This window comes from Microcaecilia unicolor, chromosome 1 (assembly GCF_901765095.1).
Source record: "Microcaecilia unicolor chromosome 1, aMicUni1.1, whole genome shotgun sequence".
NCBI classification, from domain to species: Eukaryota; Metazoa; Chordata; class Amphibia; order Gymnophiona; family Siphonopidae; genus Microcaecilia; species Microcaecilia unicolor.
The window spans coordinates 291,658,784-291,685,821 of NC_044031.1; the positions used below are offsets into that span (position 1 = coordinate 291,658,784).

The 27,038-nt window shown below is 40.6% G+C and overlaps 1 long non-coding RNA gene across 1 annotated transcript; it reads left to right on the forward strand.

Moving 5' to 3' along the window:
* The first annotated feature begins 3,496 nt into the window (after positions 1 to 3,496).
* LOC115472870 lies at positions 3,497 to 25,242 on the forward strand. Its single transcript, XR_003942571.1, has 5 exons — positions 3,497 to 3,507; positions 8,982 to 8,989; positions 10,858 to 10,864; positions 14,784 to 14,789; positions 25,172 to 25,242. It is a non-coding gene; the product is annotated as an uncharacterized LOC115472870 (long non-coding RNA).
* The last annotated feature ends 1,796 nt before the right edge of the window (positions 25,243 to 27,038 follow it).

Here is a 27,038-nt window from a genome sequence, read left to right on the forward strand (position 1 = left end):
GGATAGGCGGGGTTGGGGTGGTAGGGACTATTTACCCCAGTGCACTGCTTGGGGGGGGGGTAGGGGAAAAGGGGGGGAGTGTTTTTTCAAAGTATGATAACATAGAGGGGGGTAGGGTAGTATTTCCAGTTTGTTACAGCTATAGTGATTGAGCTGTTTTGTAGTATTCGTTAACTGATTGGTATGTATAATCCGACTTGTTGGTTCATTGGGGAGATGTTATCCCACCTAAATGGTTGTACAAATGTTATCCTGCCTTTTCAATAAAAACACTTAAAGTGAAAAAAAAAGAAAATAAAATGATTTTTTTTTCTACCTTTGTTGTCTGGTGACTGTTTTTCTGATCATGCTGGCCCAGTATCCGATTCTGCTGCTATCTGTCCTCTTAACTCCATTTCCAGGGCTTCCTTTCCATTTATTTCTTTCATTTCCTCCTTTCTTCTTCATTTCTGGTCCTCCGCAAACTTGACTGTCCAGTGGATCCAGCTTCTGCCTATTTTCTTCATCCATGTGCAGTTTTTCTCCTCTCTTCCTTTTCCCTCATCTCATCTCCTTCCTCACTCTTCCCTCCCCTCCATCCATGTCCAGCATTTCTTCTCTCTCCCCTCTTCTCCCCTACCCTGCATGCACCCATACCCAGCGAGCCTCCTCTCCCCTGCCCTCCATCCACCCATGTCCAGCGACCCTCCTCTCCCCTGCCCTCCATGCACCCATACCCAGTGACCCTCCTCTCCCCTGCCCTCCATCCACCCATGTCCAGCGACCCTTCTCTCCCCCTGCCCTCCCCTCCATCCACCCATCCCAGCGACTCCCTTCTCTCCCATGCCCTCCCCTCCAGCCACCCATCCCAGCGACTCCCTTCTCTCCCATGCCCTCCCCTCCAGCCACCCATATCCAGCGACTCCCTTCTCCCCTGCCCCCCTCCAGCCATCCATGTCCAGCGACTCCCTTCTGTCCCCTACCCCCCTTCCCCCTCCAGCCACCCATATCCAGCGACTCCCTTCTCTCCCCGCCCCCTTCCTCCTCCAGCCACCCATGTCCAGCGACTGAGACTCCCTTCTCTCCCCTGCCACCCCCTCCTGAGTTGTTCAGCGAATTCTTCGGGGCAGGCAGTCTTGCCTGCCCGCTGCCGGTGCTGACTCTCCCCGGCTGCCAGATCGCGCTTCAAAATGGCCTCCGAGATTTACAAGGGTGGCCTCCAAGACTTCAGCAAAAGTCTCGCAAGGCCGCCTCTGGAAGTCTCGGTGGCCATTTTTAAAGAGCCAACCGGCAGTGGGGGAGGGTCAGCACCGGCAGCGGGCAGGCAAGACTGCCTGTCCCGAAGAATTCGATTGCCAAGGCAGGGTCGGTGAGGGACCGGATCTGGAGGGAAGGAGGGAGGGAGGGAGGAGAGAGGGAGGGAGAGCCAGCTCACGCTTTGTAACAACCGGCTCGCAAGTCGGAGCAAAATTTAACAACCGGCTCTTGCGAGCCGGCTCTAGCAAACCACTGGGCTGAGCCCTCCAGAAACAGGGGAATTCCTACTGTACCTGATGGTATTCCACTTCAATAGCCTTCAGGCCTGCAGGTGTCATAAATATTTAGGTACAGTATGTATATGTCTGTTTCTGGAGGGCTCACAATTTAAAGGAAAAAAAAGATAACTGAAGTGGGAATTGAACCCGAGTCCCCTCAATTACAGTCTTCTACACTGACCACTAGGGTACTCTTTAGACTTGCTTTCTGTTTTGTTCAGAATGCCCATAATACCTAATGCTGTCAAACAGCCTGGTATCCCCATTCAGTTTCACTTTCAAGGCAGAGGGAGGGGGCCATCAACCATGGGGGAGGGGGACATCAACTATGGGGGGGGGGGGGAGAAATTCATGAGAGGTCATTCTCAATTCCTCCAGTGGTCAGCTGTTCAATCAGAGAGTATTTTTTGTATCCTGGACATGACTGAAACAGGTCTAAATAAAAATGTCCTTTTTAGACTTGGGCATTTTTTCCCCATTCGACTATTACTGTTGGACCATCCTTAGTCCTGTCCAAAGCACACCCACAACATGTCCCCTTGCTATTTGGATGAATTGCAGTGTAGGATGTACAAATTCTGCATTCCAGAATCACAATTTGGATGCTTTTGGCAGATGGACTTTTTTTTTTTTTTTTTTGCCATTTTGAGACATCCATGTGCTTTGAAAATGAGCCTCACAGTGTTAGAAGTAAATTAGCATTGAAAGTTACAAATTGATTCTGCTTCTGCTATCTCCGAGTTTGCCAGGGATTGTGCTATGAATTTTAACTGTTTCAAAAGCCAGTGGCATAATTATGAAATAGTAGTTGGCCTGGAGGAACAGCCAATGAAAAAATGCTTTCCCATTTCTCTGACAGGCATTGGCATGGAAGCATATGACTTGTATGAGACCCTGACCTTTGTCAGCGAGGCAGACAAAACTAAATCCTGAACAAAATCCTGGACAATTTCAAAGACTACTGCATTGGAGAAAGAAATATGAATACAAAAGGCACAACCTAAATAACAGGCTGCAAGAAACTAATGAATATTTTGACGCATATCCAGCAGAAGCTAAAGGTCGGCTCAAAAATGCATGCTGGAAAAGACTGGCTCTTAGCACCGATTCCCATGCTCAAACTTTAAATGTCATACTTACAACTGATGAAATCTGGTACAAACGACTCCCTTTTCTCTCCTGCCCCCCTTCCTCCTCCAGCCACCCATATCCAGCGACTCCCTTCTCTCCCCTGCCCCCTTCCTCCTCCAGCTACCTATATCCAGCGACTCCCTTCTCCCATGCCCCCCTCCAGCCACCCATGTCCAGCGACCGAGACTCCCTTCTCTCCCCTGCCACCCCCTCCTGAGTTGTTCAGCGAATTCTTCGGGGCAGGCAGTTGTTTTAGTCGTTTGAGCTTCCACATTGAGTAGAACATTTTTTTTTATTATAGAGTTTACTTGGCTCTCGAGAGTAAGGTTGCGGTGGAGTGTGACGTCGAGTATTTTCAAGCTGTCTGAGGTAGGGAGGGTGTGTCCTGGGGTATTTATGATTGAGGGTTTGTACTTGTTATGTTGAGAGGAGAGGATGAAGCAATGTGTTTTTTCAGTGTTCAGTTTCAGTTGGAATGAGTTTGCCCAGGAGTCCATGATGTTGAGGGCATCATTGATTTGATTGGTTATTTCTGTCAGGTCATGTCTGAAGGGGATGTAGATTGTGACATCATCTGCGTAAATGAACAGGTTAAGGCCTCGATTGGATAAAGACTATGCCAATTGAATCATCATCATGTTGAACAGTATTGATGATAATGGTGATCCTTGAGGTACTCCACAGACACCTTTCCATGGTGGTGATATGTTTGAGTTTGATATTACTTAATAAGTTCTGGTGGTTAGAAAGCCTTTGATCCAGTTAAGTACATTTCCTTCAATCCCGAAGTGGCCAAGTAGTCTTAGTAGTATGTTGTGGTTTACCATGTTGAATGCGCTCGACATGTCGAACTGGAGAAGGAGTATACTTTTACCTATGGCCATCTCCTGCTTGAATTTGGCAAGGAGGGTGACTAGGACAGTTTCAGTACTATGGTGGGATCGGAATCCTGATTGTGAATTATGTAGTATCGAGAACTTGTCCAGGTAATCTGTAAGCTGTTTAGTCACCAAACTCTCCATCATTTTTACTACTAGTGGGATAGACGCAACTGGATGGTAGTTGATGAGATCGTTTCTGCTTTTCTTGGTGTCTTTTGGTATTGGGGTGAGTAGGATGTTTCCATATTCCTCAGGGAAGAGTCCTTGTTGTAACATGAAGTTTAGGTGGGATGTGAGGTATGCTATGAAGCGGTCGGGGGCCAAGACCCATTGCAAACTGGGACAGGTGTCCAGTTTGCAATGGGTCTTGGTAAACCTGTGAGTCACTTGTGTAACTGATTCGGTGTTAAGGAGGTTAAATGTTGTCCATGTGCAGTCAGCTGGGTATCCGTCGGAGGTTATGTTCAAATCGTTAAAGAAGTTTTCGATGGCAGTATTGTGTTGAGGAAGTGTGCTGCGAAGTTTTATTATGGCCCCTGCTTACTAAGGTGTGTTAGTGTTTTTAGCGCGCCTACACTTAGCATGTGCGCTAACCATGTAGGCGTCTATAGGGATACTGTAGGCACATACATGGTTAACGCGCCTATAATGCTGCTTAGTAAACAGGGCCCTAAATCGAAGTGGCTCCTCATAGAATTACATCCAAGGGGACAATATCTAATTTTATATCTATAAACCATAGATTTTCCAAAAATTCAATTTCCATTGACAAAAATGGTATTTTACCACTAGAAATGTTTTATAATTATTGCTGCCTTTATAACAAGCTATTTAGTTTAAAAGGTTAGAAGTTGTATGAGTGGAGGCAATTAACTAGAAGTAACAGGTAGGTGCACCTGGATTGTATATAAAAGTCCAGCAAGAAAAATCAGAGCATGCTTTTTTATTTAGTTGTTTTAAAACATTTAGTACAAAAAACAAACAGGGAAAAAAAATAGTTGATTCAGCTAATATGAACCGTGGAAAACACTCAGAAATACATTTACTCACTGCAAGTCCTGGCAAAGCATTTCTGGAACACTGAATTGTGTTTGAAGGCCTCGGGCAATTCTGAGGCAAAACACAGTGTGAAACCATAATGATGACCTAAATGGTCATGTACTGTACAAAACTCCAGTAGCAAAGAAATAATGGTGAGACAAAGAAAAAGCTAGATATTGAATTCAGGAGAAGTTGAAGTTGGGCTATCATTCTTAGCACAATATTTAAGAGTCCACACACATTTCCATAAGATGTGGATTCTAGTACAAAGCATAAAGATCACACTGTCCATAAATAAATAGAAAGATTTGTTAGAGCAACTCAAGCTACAGTGATCAGAAGGTTAAAGACAGGGCTTTTTTAGAGGGGGTACTGAGTACCAGCATCTTTTCCATTGTCTGCTAAAATTGACCCATGGTCCCCAAGTTTTAATAAAAGAGCTCAGGCTCTACACAACAATTCTGCCTGTTATAGATTCTGTGACTGGTTGCAGGGGAACTGGCTATTGTGGGGTGAGTCCCTCAGTGATCAACCCACCCCTGAAAGGTGGGCTGGCATTTGAGTACCAGCACCTTTTTCACTAGAAATAATGCACTAGTTATAGACAACACTGGAGCAAAGCAGAGGAAACCCATGTGTTATCATGAACGAATATAGAAATGCATGCACCAAGGACCACTTGCGCAATCACTGATGAAACATCACAGAACACTGGCTTAAGAGTTAGGTTCATTACAGTCATTGGTATGCACAAAATTAATCCATTTGAAAATATTGAAGGTAATTTGGAGAAGGCATCTTTTCTCGCTCTCTCTCTCTCTCTCTCTTCTATGCTGTCCTTTCCTTGAGAAGACTGGTAGCTCTTTTCGCATTGTTCTTAAATTGGTTTTACTATACACTGCTCTGATTTTATTGTGAAAATGTATCAAATTTTTAATAAACAAATCTATTTCTAGCCTATTTAATAATTTTACAACTGCCTATGCGGGGAGGGGGGAGTTATGAACACGGGCTGCTGATAAAATAGGTTATTTTACTGTTAATCTCAGTTATTAGCAACTAGCTTTCCTGTTTACTAAGCCGCGAGAAAATGCTTAGAAAACAGGGGGGTAGGTCTCATTGTACTTATAATGCAACATCAAATATAACAGTTTAACACCCCAGCACCAAACAGTAGAAGAACATTTTAATACCACAGCTGTGCACAAATTACCCACTCTGGTTACATATTCTTTCTTCCCAAGAGAAGCATTCTGCAGACTGGTTCAATCATTGGTATTATGCCAGCTAGACTATTGCAATGTTATCTATGCTGGATGCAGAGAACAAATTATCAAAAAACTCCAAACTGCACAAAACACGGCAGCCAGACTCATATTTGACAAAATGAAATATGAAAACGCCAGTCCCCTAAGAGAAAAACTACATTGGCTTCCATTAAGAGAGTGCATTGCTTTCAAGGTTTGTACCATGGTTAATAGGATCATACACGGTGAAGCTCTGGGATATATGCCAGACCTTATTGACCTACCAACCAGGAACTCTAACAGCTCATCGCGTATGTTCCTGAACCTCCACTATCCCAACTGTAAGGGATTAAAATATAAATTAACGTACGCATCTAGCTTCTCCTACATATGCACGCAAATTTGGAATGAATTACCAAAATCCATAAAAATAACCCACAACTTAGTGAAATTCCGTAAATTATTGAAAACCTATTTATTTAAGAAAGCATACAATAATAATTCATCTTAAATGCCAATTAACAATTGTACCTATGCAAATGTATTCATTAAGCCTTTATTGTTTTTTGCTAAAGTATTCTGATTTGTAGTTCTAATTTTCCTAATTGTTCAAGTTAATCTTTCATGAACGAAGTTAACATAATACCTTTCAATTCTTATTATAAGACAAACTTTCCTTCCTGTAACCAAATTCACTCTGTATCCTCTACCTTAACTATGTATTCCTTTTCTCCGGAACTGGTATTCACCATTTACGGATCTATGTAAGCCACATTGAGCCTGCAAATAGGTGGGAAAATGTGGGATACAAATGTTAAAAATAAATAAATAGATAAATAAATATTAATTAGCAATGCAGCACTGAAATATTATGCATTCTTACTATCTCTACCATTTTTGCCATTTCATGCATTTTCATTACCTTTAAAATAAACACAATAAAACATACTGGCTTGATGGTAAATCATAACACATGAACTATAATAGTAGTAAACATGTTGCTAATATGAATGCTACAGGAAAACTCAGTTCAGATTGTACCTCTACTTTTCACTGATTTGTGCTCTAGAAGTAAGAAAGGGAGAGACTAGGATATTCCCCCAGGAGTCTTTTGTCCAGCTTTTGCCTTGATCACCAACTTTACACCCAAAATACAGGCCTTTTCACTAGTGAAGCCATGATTCTTCTTTGTGCCTTCAGACAAAACTCACTGCAAATTTAGCAGGAAGTGTCAGCATGATAAATATATTTCCATGGCATTTTCAATTTAATTAACCATCAGGCCATGCAATAACTAGCTATTCATCAACTTCTCCTAGAATCAATACAGAAAAATAGGGCTAAGTGATGTTATAATACACTTAAGCTGAATGGCATTCATATACTAGTGTTAGAACACATTTCTGGAAACCATACATGATTTAAAAATGTTGATGTCATTTCTATGATCATAATCCAAAAATCTATAAGAAACATCCAATTTCATTATGGAAACAAAAGTCATATTGTCCAGTGTGATTTTGATTCAGTGGTTCAGAGTCAACCATGCCATTTGCTATCCAAGTGATATGGTGACAGAAGAAAAATCATGTTACAGACTGTTTTGGGCTTTTCTTTCAAAAACAAAAAGTCAATTTCATATCCTAATCTGCCATTGGCTTTGAGACTAGTGTCACACAAGATGGATGGATGTGGACAGTGAAGTATACATTTCGGCTAAAACCTGACTGACAGAAATGCTGCAAGGTTCCATTCTGATTCAGGGTTGTAAATTCTATTGCATTAACCCACATTTGTTGAAGAAACAAATATTTTCCTGAATGTTGTTCTCCAGTGTAATGAGATTATCATTCAGAAAAGTCCCTGAAGGATCCAACCAGAACATTTTTGTTTTATCTATATTCAGTTTCAAATAATTAGATTTCATCCAATTGTCAAATATTTTAAAAACATTGTTCGATTATATGTGATGTGTCATTTCAAGTGGTTAATACCGGCACTAACAGTGATGATGTCTGCATACATAAAATAGGTAATCTCCAGATGGGTCAAAAGCAAGCCAAAAGATGACACTAAAATATTAAAGAAACTGGGGACAAGGTGAACCTTGCAGGACACCACAATACAATTTCTAAGTTGCTCATATTGAATCTGACATCTTTATTCTGTAAGTTCATAATGATGGAAAACAGAGGTTCCAATCAAATAACCTGTCTGAAATTCCAATCCTACTTAGTGAATATATTAAGAATTCATGATGCATTACTGAACATTGAGAATAAATCAAATTGTAGTAATACAGCTGGTTGTCCTCTGGATAAAAGTTTTCTAATTTCAGCTATTAGTGAACCAAGTAAAGTCTCTTTTCTGAAACCTTTGTGAAAGCCTGACTGGAACCTTTTCTATCACACAAATATAGGAGTGAAAATCTTTCTGTATGGGAAAGCTACTGATAATACATTGCCACCAAAATTCTCATAAATTAGTACATATGTGAGTTCAAACTCCATTCTAATTACTCTGAATAATATTTAATGTGCTCACAGACTGACAGGTTTTAAAGTGGCCACAAGGCAACTAAACATCACACATTTATGATTTTTTTTTGTGTGCCATAACTTCCTTTTCACCATTACAATATCAAAAAGTGAGAAAGTTAAATTGAAGTTAAGCTGAAATTTCATGACACTATCAGAAACCTGCCTTTTTAGCTTTTTTATTTAGATGACTGAGGAGCTCATTTTCAAAAGAGAAAAATGTCTAAAAAGTGGCATAAAGCAGCATTTGGACAGTTTTCTCATGAAAACGTCCACATTAATATATTTAAAACCAATTTTTAGACATTTTTCTGTGAAGTCCATCAGAAGTGCATTCAAAACTCAAGAGGGTGTGTTGGGGGCATGTAAAAGGCGGGATCTGGGCGTTCCTAAGACTTGGACATTTTACAGCCATAATGGAACAAATCAAAACCGTCCAGGACTGAAACTAAGCTGTTTTGATCAATACCTGTTTTTATAATGAATAAGGCACAAAGGGGTGCCCTAAATGACCAGTTGACCACTGGAGGGAATCATGAGTGACCCCCCAAATACCCCCCAGTGGTCAATGACCCCCCACCCACCTCCCAAAATGTGATTAAAAATATGATTTCCCAGCCTCTGTGACAGCCTCAGATGTTAGAGCCAGGTCTATCAGAAAAGGATTCAGGTCCCTGGAGTGGTGTAATTGTCAGTGCAGTGCACATTGGAGTGGGGGACTCAGGTCCCTATCTCCCTCTACCTGTGACATTTGTGGTGGAAATGGTGAGTCCCCCAAAACTTACCAAAAATCTACTGTACCCACATATAGGTGCCCCCTTCACCCATAAGGGCTACTGTAGTGGTGTACAATTATGGGCAGTGGGTTTTTGGGGGCTAAGCAGACAAAATAAGGCAGCAATGGTGAGATGTGTACCTAGGAGCATGTTTTTGAAGTCCACTGCAGTGCCCCCTAGTGTACCCCATTTATCTCCTGGGATGTCGGGAGAGCCAGTCTACTAAAAATACTGGCCCCTCCTACATCCCAATGGCTTGATTTTCCACATTTTTCACTTGGACATTTTTTTTTAATGGACTAAAAAACAAAACGTCCAAAGCACAAAACCTTGTTAGAAACAGTATTTTTTAAATCAAAATATAGACATTTTTCTTTTTCGAAAATGACCTTCTTTTCTATTCGGATTTTGGATGTTTTTTACAAAACGTCCAAAGTTGATCTTAGATGTCATATCAAAAATGCCCGAGTCAATGTTTCAGTATCTTTAATTTAGCTGGTTCATGCTTTCACGGCTGCGGGGAGTTATGATAGAGGTCTATAAAATAATGAGCGGAGTGGAACGGATAGACGTGAATTGCTTGTTTACTCTTTCCAAAAATACTAGGACTAGGGGGCACACAATGAAGCTACAAAGTAGTAAATTTAAAACGTATAAGAGAAAATATTTCACTCAACATGTAATTAAACTCTGAAATTTGTTGCCAGAGAATGTAGTAAAAGCAGTTAGATTAGTGGGGTCTCAAAAAGGTTTGGATGGCTTCTTAAAGGAAAAGTCCATAGGCCATTATTATAATGGATTTGGGAAAAATCCACTGCTTACTTTTAGATTAAGCTGCATAAAATGTATTGTACTGTTTTGGAGTCTTGCCAGGTACTTGTGATCTGGATTGGCCACTGTTGGAAACAAGATGCTGGACTTGATGGACCTTTGGTCTGTCCCTGCATGGCAATACTTATGTACTTATGGACAGAGTCTCTAGCAGGGATTCCTGAAGCTTAAATACTAGACTAGAAAGAACTAGGATTGCTCATGGTACATCTTGAAGTCATTGTACATCCATGAAGTGAACCCAGCACAAAAGGGCACACAAGGATCAAGTGGCAGCTAGGTATGGGGTTGCAATACCAGGCTTTCCTGGAAGATGGTTACTTCAAACCCAAAGGTTATATGTTCAAGACTGGCTGATTTCTGATAACTGTTAACAGTGGGGAAAAAATGCTGAAATTATCCACACCTCTCATTTTGGGGTTTATTCCTGTCATCGTGGGTTAGAAATTATATAAATAACATCCCCCCCCCCCCCCCCCCACACACACACACACACACTTTACAAAGCCATGCTAGCAGCTGGTACACAGCAATGCCGACACAGCCCATTCACTTTGAATGGGCTGTGTCGGCATTACTGCGTGGCTTTGTAAAATGGGGGGGGGGGGGGTAGTTTGTTGTTTCACATTTTCCATGTTGTTTCAAGTGAATGCACATCCCTGAAAAATGATTGTTATGGATGAGGTGTGAAAGGACTAACACTCTTCTTAACTTTGGTGATGAGATGTGTGAACTTGTACACAAGGTAAACGGTTTCTACCACTTTTTTTTAAAAAACTGAACTCAATAACAGCAATTATTGAGGACCAAATTGCAGTATAAGTGAGAGGAAGAATGAATGAGAGGCCAATGCAGAAAAGCTTGCATTAGAACCCTTGCTCTGATAGCTTGGTACACAGCTTCCCAGTTTTTGCAGGTGCTGCAAAAAAATTATATGCAAACAGGATCTGCACAAAAGTTGTGTGCTAATCAGAGCGCGCACACCAGATGAATGCATACAAGGCTCTATGCTAAAGGCAACTAGAGCTATGCACCTGCCTGAGCAGAAATATGTATCATTACACATTTGCAGAATGTGATGAAATGATATTCTGTGTATACAATTGTTTCAGTGCTGGCATTTATGCACAGAATAGCCTTCTAGAACATGTATTTATTTATTTATGACTTTTATATCCCGCATTAGACCGAGAGCAACTCAGGTTCAATGTGGCTTACATGAGAATAAGAAAAAGATAATAAATATGTATATGTTGATTAACAGCAAGTAAAATACATCATAAGAAACATCATGAATTATATCATAAAATACATCATGAAGAGGTATAACAATAAACTTGATAAGAGCAGGTATAAATGGAAAAAGTTAATGCTTTGTGATTTAAATTGGGTATTCAAGTTATAACCTGAAAAGTTATGTAAGGATGTAGTTAACTGAGATTAGATGAAATTTGTGGAAGACAGGGGTAAGGTAACGTGAATAGGTATTACATAGAAATTCTAGTATCTTTATAAGCCAAGCTGAAGAAATGAGTTTACAGTAGATTTTGAAATATCTAAAATGTGTGTACAGCTGTTCACAGCTCTAGCAGCCCTTAATGCAGAACCATCATCTCCCTGTTCTGTCCTTTTCATGAAGGCCATGAAAAAAAATTGAACAGGTCATATATGCTCACAGGAAAAAGAGAAGGCATTAAATCCTCCCAGAAGTTACTGCAGAAGAATAAGTTAACCTTTTTATGCCTCCTCAGATGTGGTGTTAAAGCCCTGGCATTCTGCTTAAACCTTTAAGTCTTCTGGACACTTCTTTGTATTAGTGCAGAATAGCAAATTGGCCTCATTACCAGGGTTTTAAATATGCTGTGTGCTTGGGTTTAAGGCAAGTTTTGGGCAGGGTTAGCTTCATCATGTGTCTACACCATTGTACACAAAAGCCATGCTAACCCTGCACAAAAACTGAGCACAGTATTTCACTGTCTCCCGAGTTTGGTTTTAAGTGATAGTCACCCCTTCTTATGCATTTGCCTAAAACAAGATGAATGGTTATAAGTAGTTAATGTGGATAGAATTAATCCTATTTAGTGGCACAAGTCAGGACTGTCTTTCCATGACTCTATTTCACACTATTGCTTTTATGGCACTGATTCAAATCATCACGCATGTTCCTGAACCTTCACTACCCCACCTGCAAAGGAGTGAAATACAAATTAACATATGCATCCAGTTTCTCCTATATAAATACGCAAATATGGAACGAACTACCTAAATCAATAAAAACAACACATGACATAAATAATTTCCGTAAATTATTGAAAACTAACCTATTCAACAAAGCATATTACAATAATCCATCCTAAATTCCAGTTAATCAATATTTTACACCGAATCTTCACTAAACATAATTCTGTACTTCCCGATTGTCTATACTAATCAACAAGATTGAAGTTTAATATTTCTGATTGTCCAAGTTAATCACGATTAAAGTTAATCCAACATCTCTTATTTCTGATTATGAAAATGCACTTTCTGTAACTGTATTCCTAATCCTCTCTGTCTCTTTCACCTTAAATATGTATTTCTCTTCCGGAATTGGTGATCACCATTATGGAAAATGTAAGCCACATTGAGCCTGCAAATAGGTGGGAAAATATGGGATACAAATGCTATAAATAAATGGATGGTCTGTAATGTTTAAAGTTAAAGGGAACTTGATAAACCGCTCATCAGGCAACAATCAGAGCAGTGTACAAATACAAAAAAAAAAAGGGCAAACTTTAAAAGAATAAGAACACAAAAGATAAAACTTTTCAGTAGCAGCTACTGCATTCTCAACCATAGTCATGCAGAGCTAGTCTTTCAGAAAAGCCAATGGGAAGCAGTACATTTTTAAACTCTCCTTTCATTTCATGAAATTGGACTAAGGTAGTGGAGTAAAGCATTCAAAAAAGTTGATGCAAGAAAGGAAAAAAAAAAAGCCAAATGTCTTACACAATCAGTTCTAGCAGGTTAATGATAGAATCACGAGATGATTTTGTTCTTGTGAACATTAGCATCTCACAGAAATATTTGAAATAAGGAGATCGAGCAGATAACAGGGGAGTCCTGTTTAGTGCTGAATGAGGAGGAGTTACTTTACCAGTGAGAATATTGCTACTAACTGCTGAGCTGCTAGTTCCCGCTGTTTTTATTTGAGCTAACAAGTAACTATTAGGTGCAAGTACCCATTGGGACCCTAATGGTTGTAGCCCCTCTTGAGGCAGCCTCTAGGAAAGCAGCTTAACTGCAGTGTTCTGAATCAGATGTAAATAATGAATCAATACGACAGAAAGACCATTTAACGATGAATTACAATAGCCCAATCTGACAATCAGCACTGAGAAAATCTGGGTATGTTGGAGCATCTTTATCTAATAAGGCACAAATAGCATGGAATCTTAGACTGCAAAGCAAGTGTATATCACTGAAGCAATTTGGAGGCTGAAGGAAAGCTGTGGATCAAAGGTACAGCCCCAAATCTTGATATCAACATTACTTAAAATGCACCCTTATAGAAATCTGAGGTCATAAAACAAGAGCAGTGGTTCTTTCACGAAAGAATTAATTTAAGAAAACAAAACTATTCTATGCAAGGATGAGTAAACAGGGTAGCATGTCATTGCAGCTTCTCCCATGAGAGGCCAGTTTCAAATGGAATAATAAAGTCCACACCCACCCAGTTACTGGCAATGATTGTGCAGGTTGTGTAGTGCCACATATTTTAGCTCTAAATAATTCTGTATAAACAAACCTTATTTTGCTTCCTATCATCTCTCTGTGACACAGGGGTTCTCATCCCAGTCCTCGAGGAACACCTAGCCAGGCAGGTTTTCAGGATATCAGTCATGAATACGTATGAAATGAATTTGCATGCACTACTTCCAATTTATGCACATCTATCTCATGCATATTTATTGTGGGTATCCTGAAAACCTGAGAGGCTGGGTGTGTCCCAAGAACTAGGCTGAGATGAGAACCCCCTGCTCCCAACATTATTTTTGAATGTTATAGAGCAATTTCCAAAATTGATTTACCCAGGTAAAGGAGAAAGTTATCACAGTACCCCACATTGATAATTCCCCCCCCCCCCCCACACACACACACCAAATGGCTCTATAACTGAGCAGAGAATAGGAATATGCATAATGAAAAAGAAATCATGTTTTTTTAAAACTGTTTTCATATTTGTTTTTGAACATGTATATACATTTTTAGTTTGGTCGCTCATCCATGTTCAGAAAAAATATTTACATACAGAAGTCAGCTTTATGGTGTTAATTCATAGGTTAACACACCTTAAATTGACTTTGCATGCACTAAGAAGTTCTTTTAACAAGCTGTGGGAAAAAGGGCCCTGCGCTAGTGGTGGGGGCCATTTTTCCCGCATGTCAGGGCCCTTTTACCGCAGTAGGGAAACAAAGTCCCAGCACACATAGCCATGCGGTAAGAGAACTCTTATGGTCATGTGCTAGGAAGCCCTTACCGCTGGGTTATCGCTGCGCAAGCCATTTATGGGAGTTTCTTCTACCCCCGGAAATGGCAAGCGCTCAGGGCGGGACTACCACATTGGGCCAGCGGTAGTCCCAAAAGAGCAAACGGTAAACCCATGTTGGGCTTACTACCGCTCTATAAGGGACCCCTACATTTGTTAAGGCACTCTGATGAATGCAAAACTCTAGCAAATATGTCATCTGAAAAATTTCCACCCAGTTTATAGATAAAAGTATATGAAGGAATCTATAATGTGTTTTCTTTTACAGATGGGAAAAGTGGGTAAGCTCAGAAGCAGGCTTAGGTCTCATCGAATTTCGTGGTTTCAAATGTATGTGTATTGTTTTTCAGGGAAACAGTATCCACAGGAAAAGGTGTAAAACTCTCTGGGTACTTTTGTCCTAGGCAATTTTCAAAGGGAAAGTGAATGCACACTTTCTCTATGACTACTGATGGAAACCCCATGAGTAAAGGTTTACGTGAGCTTTGCATCAAAATTCAATTTTCAAAATTGCTTCCTTGATGTTCATGAAAATGCATCGATCAAAGGAAAACTTAACAAAATAAGACATAGAATGTGTGTGGCAATTTACATTCCTGCAGAATGTCACTACTGCTATGAAATGATTCCATCTGTATATATTTCAATAGCTTCAAAATTGATTTTGCTAATACTTAAGAATAGCATTTCTGGATAACAGAGAAAGCAAAAATGTCATTCACATAGCTCTAGAGTAAATAGGTCTAATATAATTTGACCAATGACTAATATCAATTTGCTTACCACCACTGAAAATGAAATTCTTTTTAAGGTTTAATGTCTTACCAGCATCCCTGGCAAACAATTAGAGAAAGAAGCTTTAAACTTGATGTTTATCTCCCAAAAATCCATATAAATGCCCTTTTATATCTTGAAAAAAACAAACAGTTATGGAATGGCTGTTCATGTACTACAAAGAAGAAAGCAAATTTGTCTTTAATAGGCCTCTCTGATTTATTGAACAGGATGTCAATAATATAATATGGCTTGATCTCTTCTTTATTCCAAAAAATAAGAATCAATTATGATAATACTGTACTCTGATATATACTTTAGAGGCCATCAATAAAAAGTCAGTGTTATGACTGCAAGCTGCCCCTTCAAGGTCCTTTTTCTCTTTCAAACTAATTATGGGGTCCTTTTACTAAGGTGTGCTAATGGATTTAGCATGCACTAAGGGGCCCTTTTACTAAGCTGCGGTAAAGTGGGCCCTGCGTTAGCAGTGGGGGCTGTTTTTGCTTTGCACTGCAGCCCTTTTTGCCAGAAAGGGTTAAAAAAAAAGGCTGAAAATAGCTATGCCATGCAGTAAGATTGCTCTTACCTCATGGTAATGTGAGGAGGAGTACTTTCCACCACCATCCATTAAGGTGGTAGCACTGGCACCTTTTTTCACCTGTCATTTGAGCTTCGCTCTCTCTCTCTCGCTGCTGCCTCTGGAACCAACGGTAGCTGTCCTGAGCTTCTCTCCCGATCTCCCTCCCCATACCTGTTCCAATTCAACTTTGGAGCACTAACAGAAGCAGCTTTTCACTTTCAGCTGCCTGTCCTGCATCGGCCCATGAATCTTTCTTTCTCTCTGCCGCACCGCTGTGGAAACAGGAAGTTATAGCAAAGGGGGCGGGGGCGGTGCAGCAGAGAGAAAGAAAGGACCCCTGAGCTCATTTGGGAAGCTTGCCAGGTGCCCTTGGCCTGGATTGGCCGCTGTCGTGGACAGGATGCTGGGCTCGATGGACCCTTGGTCTTTTCCCAGTATGGCATTACTTATGTACTTATGTATGTAAGGCAGGCAGCTGAATGTGGAACACTGCTGCTGTTAGCGCTCAGAGAGGGAAAATCATTTTGAAATGTACATGGTGGGGGGGGGGGGGCATGGGGAAATGTTAACCGATAATGGCAAGGGAGGGAGTGCAGGAGAGAGACATGGGGAGGGAGGAAATGTTCATTTGACCCAGGCACAGGGGGTGGGGGCGCAGAGAGACACCGTGGACTCTGGAGCGGAGGTTAGAAAAAGCAGGAGATGGCCGACGGGGTGAGCCTATCACACTGCTTCACCAAAAACAATACCAAACGATATTGAAATCAATAGCAAAAAGATAATTAGAAATAAGAGACTACCTATGTCTGGTCCATCTGTAAAATGTTTAAAGCTTTTCTAAAGCTGTTCCAGTTGGATAGACAGCCCCTTCAAAGGTGGAGGAGAAAAGATTATTTGTGTTTACTTATTGGACAGCTTTTTAATTTATTTGAAATCTTCCCATATGTAGACATAAAGAAACAGCAGTTATAAACTCTGTATTTTGTGCTAATTTTTCTACACTGTCCTATACAATACAGATGGCAAAATTTCAGTGAGAATAACCTGTTTCTTGATGGGTTCATCTTAACTGTAATCTGCCTTGGGAAGCCTGGTATTATAAATATTGGAAGTAAAATTAAGCTCTCCATTCATTGGGGCACATGGAATCACATCTTCACCTGGACTTGGATGGAGAGGAAAGCAGGAGAGAGAGGAGATATGGTAGACATGGATGGAGGGAAGGGAAGAGAAAGGAAGGAGATGCACAGGGATGGAGGGGAGGATAAAAATGTGGGAAATGGATGCAAGGGATAGGAGAGAGGAGAAATGCTGGGTATAGATGGAGGGGAGGGAAGAGAAAAAAAAAGAAGATGAACATGGATGGAGATGAGGGAAAGGGACGAGAGGAGGTAAACTGCACATGGATGGAGAAAATAGTCAAAAGCTGGATCCACTCTAACTCTTACAGTCAAGTCTGCGGAGGACCCAGTTTTTACTTATGGATGTAGGGCAAGAAATGAAGAAGAAAGGAGGAAAGTAAAGAAATAAATGGACAGGAAGCCCTGGAAATAGAGTTAAGAGAACAGATAGAGAGCAGCAGGATCAGACACTGGGACCAACATGATCAGGAAAACAAAGTCACCAGGCAACAAAGGTAGAAAATAATTTTATTTTCATTTTAGTGTTTGGAATATGTCCAATTTGAAAATTTACATCTGTCTTATTTTACACTGTATAGGAGCTAACATGTTTCTTTCTGGTAGTGTGCTGCATGCAGAGTTTAGCTTCTTTGGATTTCAGGTTAATTTTTGCCTGTATCTGAAGAGGAGCTATCTCTGTTCTGCATGTGTGACTGCAAGGCCAAGTGTCTGAAAAGGGATCTGTCTGTTAGGTTATGAGCTTTTGATAACATATTGTGTTTCATATTTGGCAAGACTCTTATGCTAATTCATGGTCTGTGTGCTAATCTGGTTTGTGTCATTTTGGGTATACTGGAACTGTACCAACTTATAGAAATGATTTATAATGGAAACAAAATGACAAGTTATTTTTCTTCTCCTATACTGATGTAATATTTTCAGTAATCTCTTTTACTAGCCTAAACAGGCATGTGGCTACTGTGGGTGTGGCTACTGAAGGGGTGGAGTCAGATAGTGGCCCCGACCCTAAGGTTATCCATAATAAGTACTGGTACCTTTTTTCCTACAAAAAAAAGCACTGGGTGGTAGTAAGGGCTCCTCAGTAACCTGGTGGTAACCGAGTAGCATGCAGAGCTGATCAGTTACTACCTGGTTAGCACCTTGCTAAAAAGTACAGCCTTATTTTCCCCGGCATGGAAAATGGCATGTGCTGGGGCTGGAATTAATGCCAGTGCACGCATTGGGCCGGCGGTAGCTCCAGATTCACATGTGGTAAGCCCGCACTGGGCTTACCACCGCTTCGTAAAAGTGCCCCTAAATGATAAGACGCTCATTATATTCCTATGGACGTCTTATCATTTAGTGTACGCTGATTATTAGTGTAACTATTAGTGTCTGCTAACTCTGTTAGCACGCCTTAGGAAAATGACCCTCTATATGAGTTGACAGAAAATGATTTTCAAATTATTTTGCACATTCCACTGAACTTTCTTAAAAGTTTTTAGAATTAGCAGCTGAACAATGGAAAACAAGACCAGCTGCAAAAGAAAGCAATTAATATAATACTTTAAATCATGTCATAAATTATAAACCCTGTACCCTGAGTTGATTTACACAAAATCTCTTCAGCCCATGCAAGATGAATAGTGGGGGGAAAAACTGAACATTAAAAGCTGATATTTGAGAAATATGTAGGAAAACATGAAAATAATTGCAATGCCTGGAAAAAAAGGCAGAAGGAGTTAACAGAAATACTTTGGAGCCCTTTTACTAAGCCGCATAAGTGTTTATGTGCGCCCAACGTATGCCAAAATGGAGTTACCGCACGGCCACTGTATGGTTCTTGCGGTAATTTCATTTTTGCCGCACGTCTGATACGCGCGGCTGAAAAATTATTTTTATATTTTGCCGTGCGTATCAGATGCACACCAAATGGCATTTGGTGTGCTTAGGTCACTACCACCCCGTTACCTCATGAGACTTTACTGCTAGGTCAATGGCTAGCGGTAAGGTCTCAGACTCAAAATGTATGTGTGGCAATTTTTATTTTGCCACACTTCCATTTCCGGCAAAAATTTTAAAAAGGCCTTTTTTTACAGGAAAGCTGAAAAATGATTCTGCACGTGCCCAAAACCTGCACCTACACTACCGCAGGCCATTTTCAGCGCACCTTAGTAAAAGGACCCCTTTGTTATTTCCTGTAGTGCCCTCAGAAACCATACAACAGTTGGGAGTTTAATCAAAGAAGAGCTAGGATTCAAAATTGGATCCATAAGTGTGTAGAAGAAAAGATAAAGGGGGCCTTTTATTAGCGCACCTTAATGCAGGACATTCCCACGCACTTAGCCTTGGAGCTGGCTGGGAGGAGGGTGGGCCTTGGAGCTGGGAGGAGAGGGGGCCTTGGAGCTGGGAGGGAAGCAGGGAGGATGCTGGACATGGGAGATCCGAAGGAGGGGGGCCTTGGAGCTGGGAGAGATGGACAGAGGGGGGGCCTTCAAGCTGGCTGGGAGGGAGGGAGGGAGGGGGCCTTGGAGCTGGGAGGGGAGGGGGGCCTTGGAGCGGGCAGAGGGGCCTTGGGGCTGGCACGGAGGGACGGATGGGGGCCTTGGAGCTGGCAGGGAAGGAGGTAGGGCGGGGGGCCTTGCAGCTGGGAGGGGAGGGGTGAGGGAATGGGACTTTGGAGCTGGGAGGGAGTGAGGGAGTTACACATCAAAATAAAACATACCAATACTCACCCGTTTTAACGGGCTTAATGGCTGGGAGGGAGGGAGGGCAGGGGGCCTTGGAACTGGGAGGGAGGGAGGGGGCCTTGGAGCTGGGAGGGGAGGGGAGCCTTGGAGCTGGCAGGGAAGGAGGGAGGGCAGGGGGTCTTGTAGCTGGGAGAGGAGGAGGGAGGGAATGGGGCCTTGGAGCTGGGAGGGAGGGAGGGAGTTACATATCAAAATAAAACATATCAATACTCACCCGTTTTAACGGGCTTAACGGCTAGTAAGTAAATAAATACATACATACATACATACATACATACATACATAAAACCGTAATAAAGAAAATGTTCTACTCAATGTGGAAACTCAAACGAATAAAACCTTTCTTCCCGAGGGATATCTTTCGTAAAGTAACACAACAAATGGTCCTCAGCCATGCAGATTACTGCAACGGAATCTATGCAGGATGTAAAGAACAACTCACAAAAAAACTCCAGACCGCCCAAAACACAGTAGCCAGATTGATATATTGTAAAACACGATTCGAAAGCGCTAATCCCCTTCAAGAAAAGCTGCACTGGCTCCCAATCAAAGAACTGATCATCTTCAAAATATGCACATTGGTCCACAAAATCATCTACGGCGTACTCCCAGGAAACATGACAGACCTAATAGATCTACCAACTAGAAACAGACTCAGATCAGCACGATCATATCTAAACCTACATTACCCAAACTGCAAAGGGCTAAAATACAAAACAACTTATGCATCTAGCTTCTCCTACATAAGCGCACAACTATGGAATGGACTCCCGTATGCTGTGAAAACAATACATGACCACCTACATTTCAGGAAGTCATTAAAAACCCACCTCTTCAAAACAGCTTATCCCAACGATCCAACATAAATCCTCACACCCTGCAACACAACATAATCAAAGATCGTACTGGACAATTTACTATCCTCTTTCCCCTCGACCCATGATGCCTGATTCACCTCTATCTCATCTGACCACAACACAATCTTGTACTTGTTATCAACCGAAATGGCAAATGCCTTTACGGTACTTTGTAAGCCACACTGAGCCTGCAAATAGGTGGGAAAATGTGGAGTATAACTGTAACAAATAAATAAATAAAAAATCCTTAATGCCTATTCTGCTCTTCTGGATATGTATGCTGTAATTCTGCATAGGAACCTGTACCACCGCCTACTTTACTCTGCTGAAATTTAATCAGCTCTTTAAATTTTGGAACATCAAGCCCATGTCTGGAGAATTTCCTTTAGTTTGAATATGGTTTATGGTTTAATTTGCTATACTGCCTTTCCTGACAGGCATGTCAAAGTGGTTTAGAATCTAACAATGCAGATAGGAAATAGAACTCCATTATCTGACAGGAAAGAATAGTGAACAAATAATAGATTCAAGAAAAACATGACGTGGTATATTCAAAGCAAACTGTGAACACAGTGAATAGTACACCTTGGGCTTAGATATGATGATCCCTTCCTTCTGGAAGAAAATTCATGCAAGTATTTTTCTGGAAGCACCCAAAGTGTCAATCTGGATCCAAGTCAACCCTCTCAGCTATGAAGTAGGCATGGTAGAGGTGCTACATATGATTTTATGGGGTTAGGTTTTAGTTGGAGTTGTACGATATACATAGCAGCCATGGATAATCCAACAGTGAGGAATGTTTACAAGGATTCACAGTGCTAGTTGCAAACTAATGAAACAATACATCTGTTCTAATCTCAGAACTAATATTATTGTATGTAGGCAGGCACAACACATTTGACCATCCTGCCATTCCAGTCTCTTTTGGAAAGAGAGTGAAACTGGGAGTGCCCTAGTATTACAAGAAACTAGTAAGGAAAGAAAATCCCCCAGACTATAAAACAGTAACTCAAAATTTAAACCCTTGTCTTAGGTTCTGGTCCTCCCTTTCCTCTGATCTCTTACTATTAGGGTACAACCCTTTACCTAAAGTCTTAGCAATATACATTCCAGAAGCAGGAGCCTACAATACTATGTCAATCAGGCGAGTATACTGAAAGGCATAAGGAGTGAGACTGAAGTATACAGGTGTCAGAACCACCTAAATTGCTGCCCTAGGGATTGGAGACCCCCCTACATCACATCTGATTGCACTTGGGAGAAAGACAGACTGAGCTATAGTTATGTTCGTTGAGATAATATTTAACCATCTCTCTGACCTCATGTTCATCTTTCTTTAAATTAGTCACCTTTTTTTCTAACTCCTCTTACCTGTCCATATGATCCATCTTTGCTTATACCCTACACTGTCAATTAAAATGTTATATTACGCATTGTGTTGGTATTGTAAGTAGTATATTACTTTTTTTTGAACACCACGTGGTAATACAACATTAGAATCAGAATATTTCACCAGTGGTCCCTATTTAGGCATTATTGTGGTTTAACACAAGGTGATTGAAGGGAAGAAAGACATGGCAAAAAGTTGGGATAGTGGCAAGCGCTTCACAGTGGATGAAAGGGCAGCCATACTACAAGCCCCCACTCTTTCACAGCTAGGAGCCGAGACACTGACGGATGTTAATTGGACTCAATTACTAGCAGATTATAAAGATTGTGTAAGATTGGAATTACATAGTGCGACCCTGGTAGAATATTGCAAATTGGAAATTATACCTAGGGGTTTGAGGATGACAAAAGCCCCTAAACTATTCCCAGAGGATGAACATTTTGTTCAAGAATGGAATAGCATACTTAACCAATGTTCATTGGACTTGATGCTATTGTTGATTCAAAAGGCACAATCAAAATTGGTAGTAGAGAAGCCACAGTTAGAAGAAAGACTGGTTCATTTACAAACATTGAAAGATTTTGAAACAGCTAAGGAGGATTTCGATAAAAAATTGGAAAAATATACAAAAGATATGAAATTGTTGAAATGTAAGAAATTACAAAGGGATCAAAAAGACTATACAGAGGGATACGTATACAACTGGCAGAAACCCAAAACAGATATAGCAGAAAGAAATAGACAAAAGAAAGTAGGATTTGCTTTATCCACGGATTCATCCAGTGGAGATGAGGAAGGTGCAGGATCAAGACCGGGGCGGTCAGAGGTAACAGAATACAGAGCCCGAAGTGGGCAAAGAGGGGGGCGAAGATCGAGAGGTCGGGGTCCACAAACATACAGGGGCCCCAATACCCGTACCCGCCGAAGAGAGGATTCAATATAATAAATTTATCAAAATATAGTTTGAATGAAGAAGAGATGACAGTGTTACAAAATGGTCTATCGTTTATACCTACTAGGAAACATCATCCTTTTCAATTTCGTGTGGATTTTGAAAAATTCATTAGAGTATTACAGTTAAGAACATATTTTGGCACGAATGAAGATTCACGGCATTCATTTTCAAACTGTGCAGCTCGGAGCGTGTGGACGCCTCCAGGGCCTATAGATCCCACGATTGGAATATTTCGGCAATTGGTGCTTATGGAAATTGAACAAATGGAGCAAGAGCATCAGAAAACATGGCACAACATGTCAATTAAACAATGGAAAGCTTTACAACAGCTAAAAAAAGAACCTTCCATAGTAATCCGCCGTGCGGATAAGGGCGGAGCCATAGTTATCTTATCTAAAGAATATTATATGGAAGAAATTTACAGCCAGCTACAGGACGAATCCACGTATCAACTTCTGGAGGAGGATCCTTCATTGGATATTCTAGCCCAGCTGCAAAGTTTGACAAAAGGTGCAATGAAAGCAGGATTTGTGACATCTAAAGAAAATAATTTTCTCTGTCATTTTAAGGCCAAGATTCCAATTTTGTATACAGTCCCAAAAATTCACAAAAACCTAGAAAGACCTCCAGGAAGACCTATAGTCTCAGCACGTAATTCTATCTCAGAACGTATTTGCCAATATGTAGACGTCTTTCTGCGTCCTTTGGTGGAAGAAATACCGGCATATATAAAAGATTCCACCGATTTTTTGAACCAAATAAAAAAGGTGGAACTTTCCAACACTACAATATTAGCATCATTGGATGTATGCGCACTGTATACCTCTATTCCTCAATGTGAAGCTTTAGAAGCAGTACAGGAAGCTTTGGAATCAAGGGCCAGGCCATGGCAAGTTCCGTCGGAATTTTTATGCCAATTAACAAAATTGGCATTAGAAAACAACTTTTTTGTGTTTGATGAAAAATTATATCTGCAAACATCAGGAATAGCAATGGGGGCCACGTTTGCCCCCTCGATAGCTAACCTATTCATGGCAGGGTTCGAAAAAAGATTCATCTATAAGTCCCAAAAATTTAATAAGGTAAAATACTGGGGTCGTTATATAGACGATATCTTTGTACTTTGGGAAGATACAGAAGTGGCGTTCGGGCTATTTGTAGAGGAATTGAACCAATGCCATGCGACAATTAAATTTGAATATCAGATACACAAAACTGAAATGAATTTCCTGGATATATGGATGCACAAGGAAGGAAAAACAATTCGCACAAACATCTACACTAAACCAACTGATAGAAACTCTTTTTTGGCGTTTAACAGCATGCATCCTAAACATTTGGTGACGAGTCTCCCATTCTCTCAGTTTTTGAGATATCGGAGAATTTGTGATTCCACTCAAGTATATAATGACAAATCGGAGGAATTACAAAAGAGATTGCTGGAGAGAGGCTATCCATCAAAAATAGTGCGGAAAGCTCGGAAGAGAGCAAGATATAACAATAGGGATTGGCTTCTGAGATCAAAAATAAAACATCAGACCACTGACTTAAATTGTATTCTCAAGTATAATGACCAGTCTAGGAAGGTGGCTACTATCATTAGAAAACATTGGAAGATATTACAGACAAAAGAGCAATTCAAAGATCAGAGATTGATGATAACTTATAGCAGAAACACTAATCTCCAGGATACATTATGTAATTCAGATGTGTGGTCGAAATATGAACAGAAACTGGGAATCCACAGGAAGTGTGGAAGGTGCAGTGTATGTCAGAATATGATTGAAGGTTCTCAATTAATATGGAACAATGGAAATAAAAGCTTAACCATCAGAGGAACCACAGATTGTGAGTCCATGAATGTGATCTATGCCTGTGTATGTCCATGTGAAAAAATCTACATAGGACACACTTCACGAAAGTTTAAGACAAGAGTGATAGAACACAGACATGGCATAACTCATAGAAGACCGGAAGCACCAATGTCACAGCATTGCATTATAACAGGACACACATTTGATCAACTGAAATTCATGGTGATTGAACAGATACAACAGGGAAAGAGAGGGGGGGATATAAAATCAAAATTATGGCAAAAAGAACAAAAGCTAATTTACCAGTACAACACAATAGAACCATATGGTTTAAATAAAAATGTAGAATGGAAAGCGTTTTTCTAGAAAGTTGATTTTCAAGTACTAGAAGTGAAAGCAATAGCCCTTTAAATATAATGGAATAGCTGATTGGATAAGAACAAGCTCGAGCGTTTGTTACAAAAACCGCGGCCATTTTGAAAAAATGCAAGGAGGATGTCAGAGATAGTGTTTCCTTCCTGACGCAGCAGTGGGAGCAGCGAAACGAGACGTTCTTGTTGAAGGGACAGAAGGAATCAGAATACATCACAATGGGAAAGAGGAAAGAAGCAGTGACATGCAGCTTGTAGCTGGTGGTTCACGGAACAGCTTGTAGCTGGCGGTTCACGGAATACCCTGAAGCTAAGTACAGACTGTTTATGTTTGGGGAGAATAGAGATCCTACAAACAAAAAGCTGTGAGATTGAGCACTGCATTTAACCCTATTTAAATGTAAATGTAGGACAGAATCAGTTGCAGAAAATATTCTGCTTGACACAAGGGGAAGCTGTGTTTCAGAGGGCAGGAATCACTGGTTTTTCTCCGAGTGGGAGTTTTTTTCAGTGATTTAGAATCCTGACCTCTGAAAGAATTTGATAGCAAATATAGGACCGGTGATAATAAATACTTCCAGAAAACAGCTTGAGCGCATGTAAGAAAATATCATGCAAAAGAGTTCTGAATAGAACAGCCAAGCTGGGAAGATCTGAGGTCCTCTTAATAAAAGTAAGAATAAACAAGTGTGATTTACAGCAGCAGTTGTTGGAAGCAGAATATTTTGAACACCACGTGGTAATACAACATTAGAATCAGAATATTTCACCAGTGGTCCCTATTTAGGCATTAAAGTAGTATATTACGCCATACTTTGTATTGTTGTTTGAATGTTTTTACTGCTGTAATTGTCTATTGCTCATGTTTGATTTATTCTTATTGTACACCGCCTTGAGTGAATTACTTCAGAAAGGCGGTAAATAAATAATAATAATAATAACAACAAGGTAATTCAGGAACATCACAAGGCTGAAGGATACTACCATCTATTAATTCCACAAAATTCCAGAGTATCCCATATCAAGAACCATTATCCGAGCTCAGAATCCCTGAGTCTCAAGGCTACCATCTTCTGAACTGTAATTAGAATCCTACAAGGGAACCGATTACTCCTGTCTGCTCCTAGCAGCTGAAAAGAGATCATGGGAATTGTGTCTAATCTCTGCTACACTCTGTGGTCGAATTCAAGAAATTAAGAGATTGATGTATTTCTTAATAAGATGTTTCTATAAGACTTTGTAAATATCCATTGATACTCTTGCTAGTATGTTTCTTATCTCTGCCACATTGGACACTGGGACTGCCTTAAGGAGTTCATTTACAAAGGCGCGCTGAAAAATAGCCTGTGGTAGTGTAGGCACAGGTTTTGGGTGCATACCGATCCATTTTTTAGCGCACCTGTAAAAAAGGCCTCTTTTTTGCCAAAAAATGGACGTGCGGCAAAGTGAAAATTATTGCGCGTCCATTTTGGGTCTGATAACTTACTGCCAGCCATAGACCTAGTGCTAAAAAATCTGGGTGGTAATGACCTACGTGCATCAGATGCTACTTGGCATGTGCCAGAAAATAAGGACATGCACCAAAATTGAAATTACAGCAAGGGCCATGCAGTATCCGGGCAGTAACTCCAATTTGGTGCGCATTCGGCATGCGTAGGCACCTAGGCGGTTTAGTAAAAGGGGCCCTAAGTGACTAAAGTGTCCTTTTACAAAGCTGCAGCAAGCAGTAACTCATGTTTACTGTAGCTTAAAAGAGCTTGCCAAACACACAAACAGGTAGAAACCTCTACGTGTAGTCCAAATCCAAAGCAAGAGTAGAGGATGCTACAAAATACAACCAGTCAATGGGATGAAGTCAAAGAGTCCTTTATACAATATTGGATTGCTATTTGTTTGTCAGGCACATCTGCATCCATCTGACGCTACAGATGGATTTACTT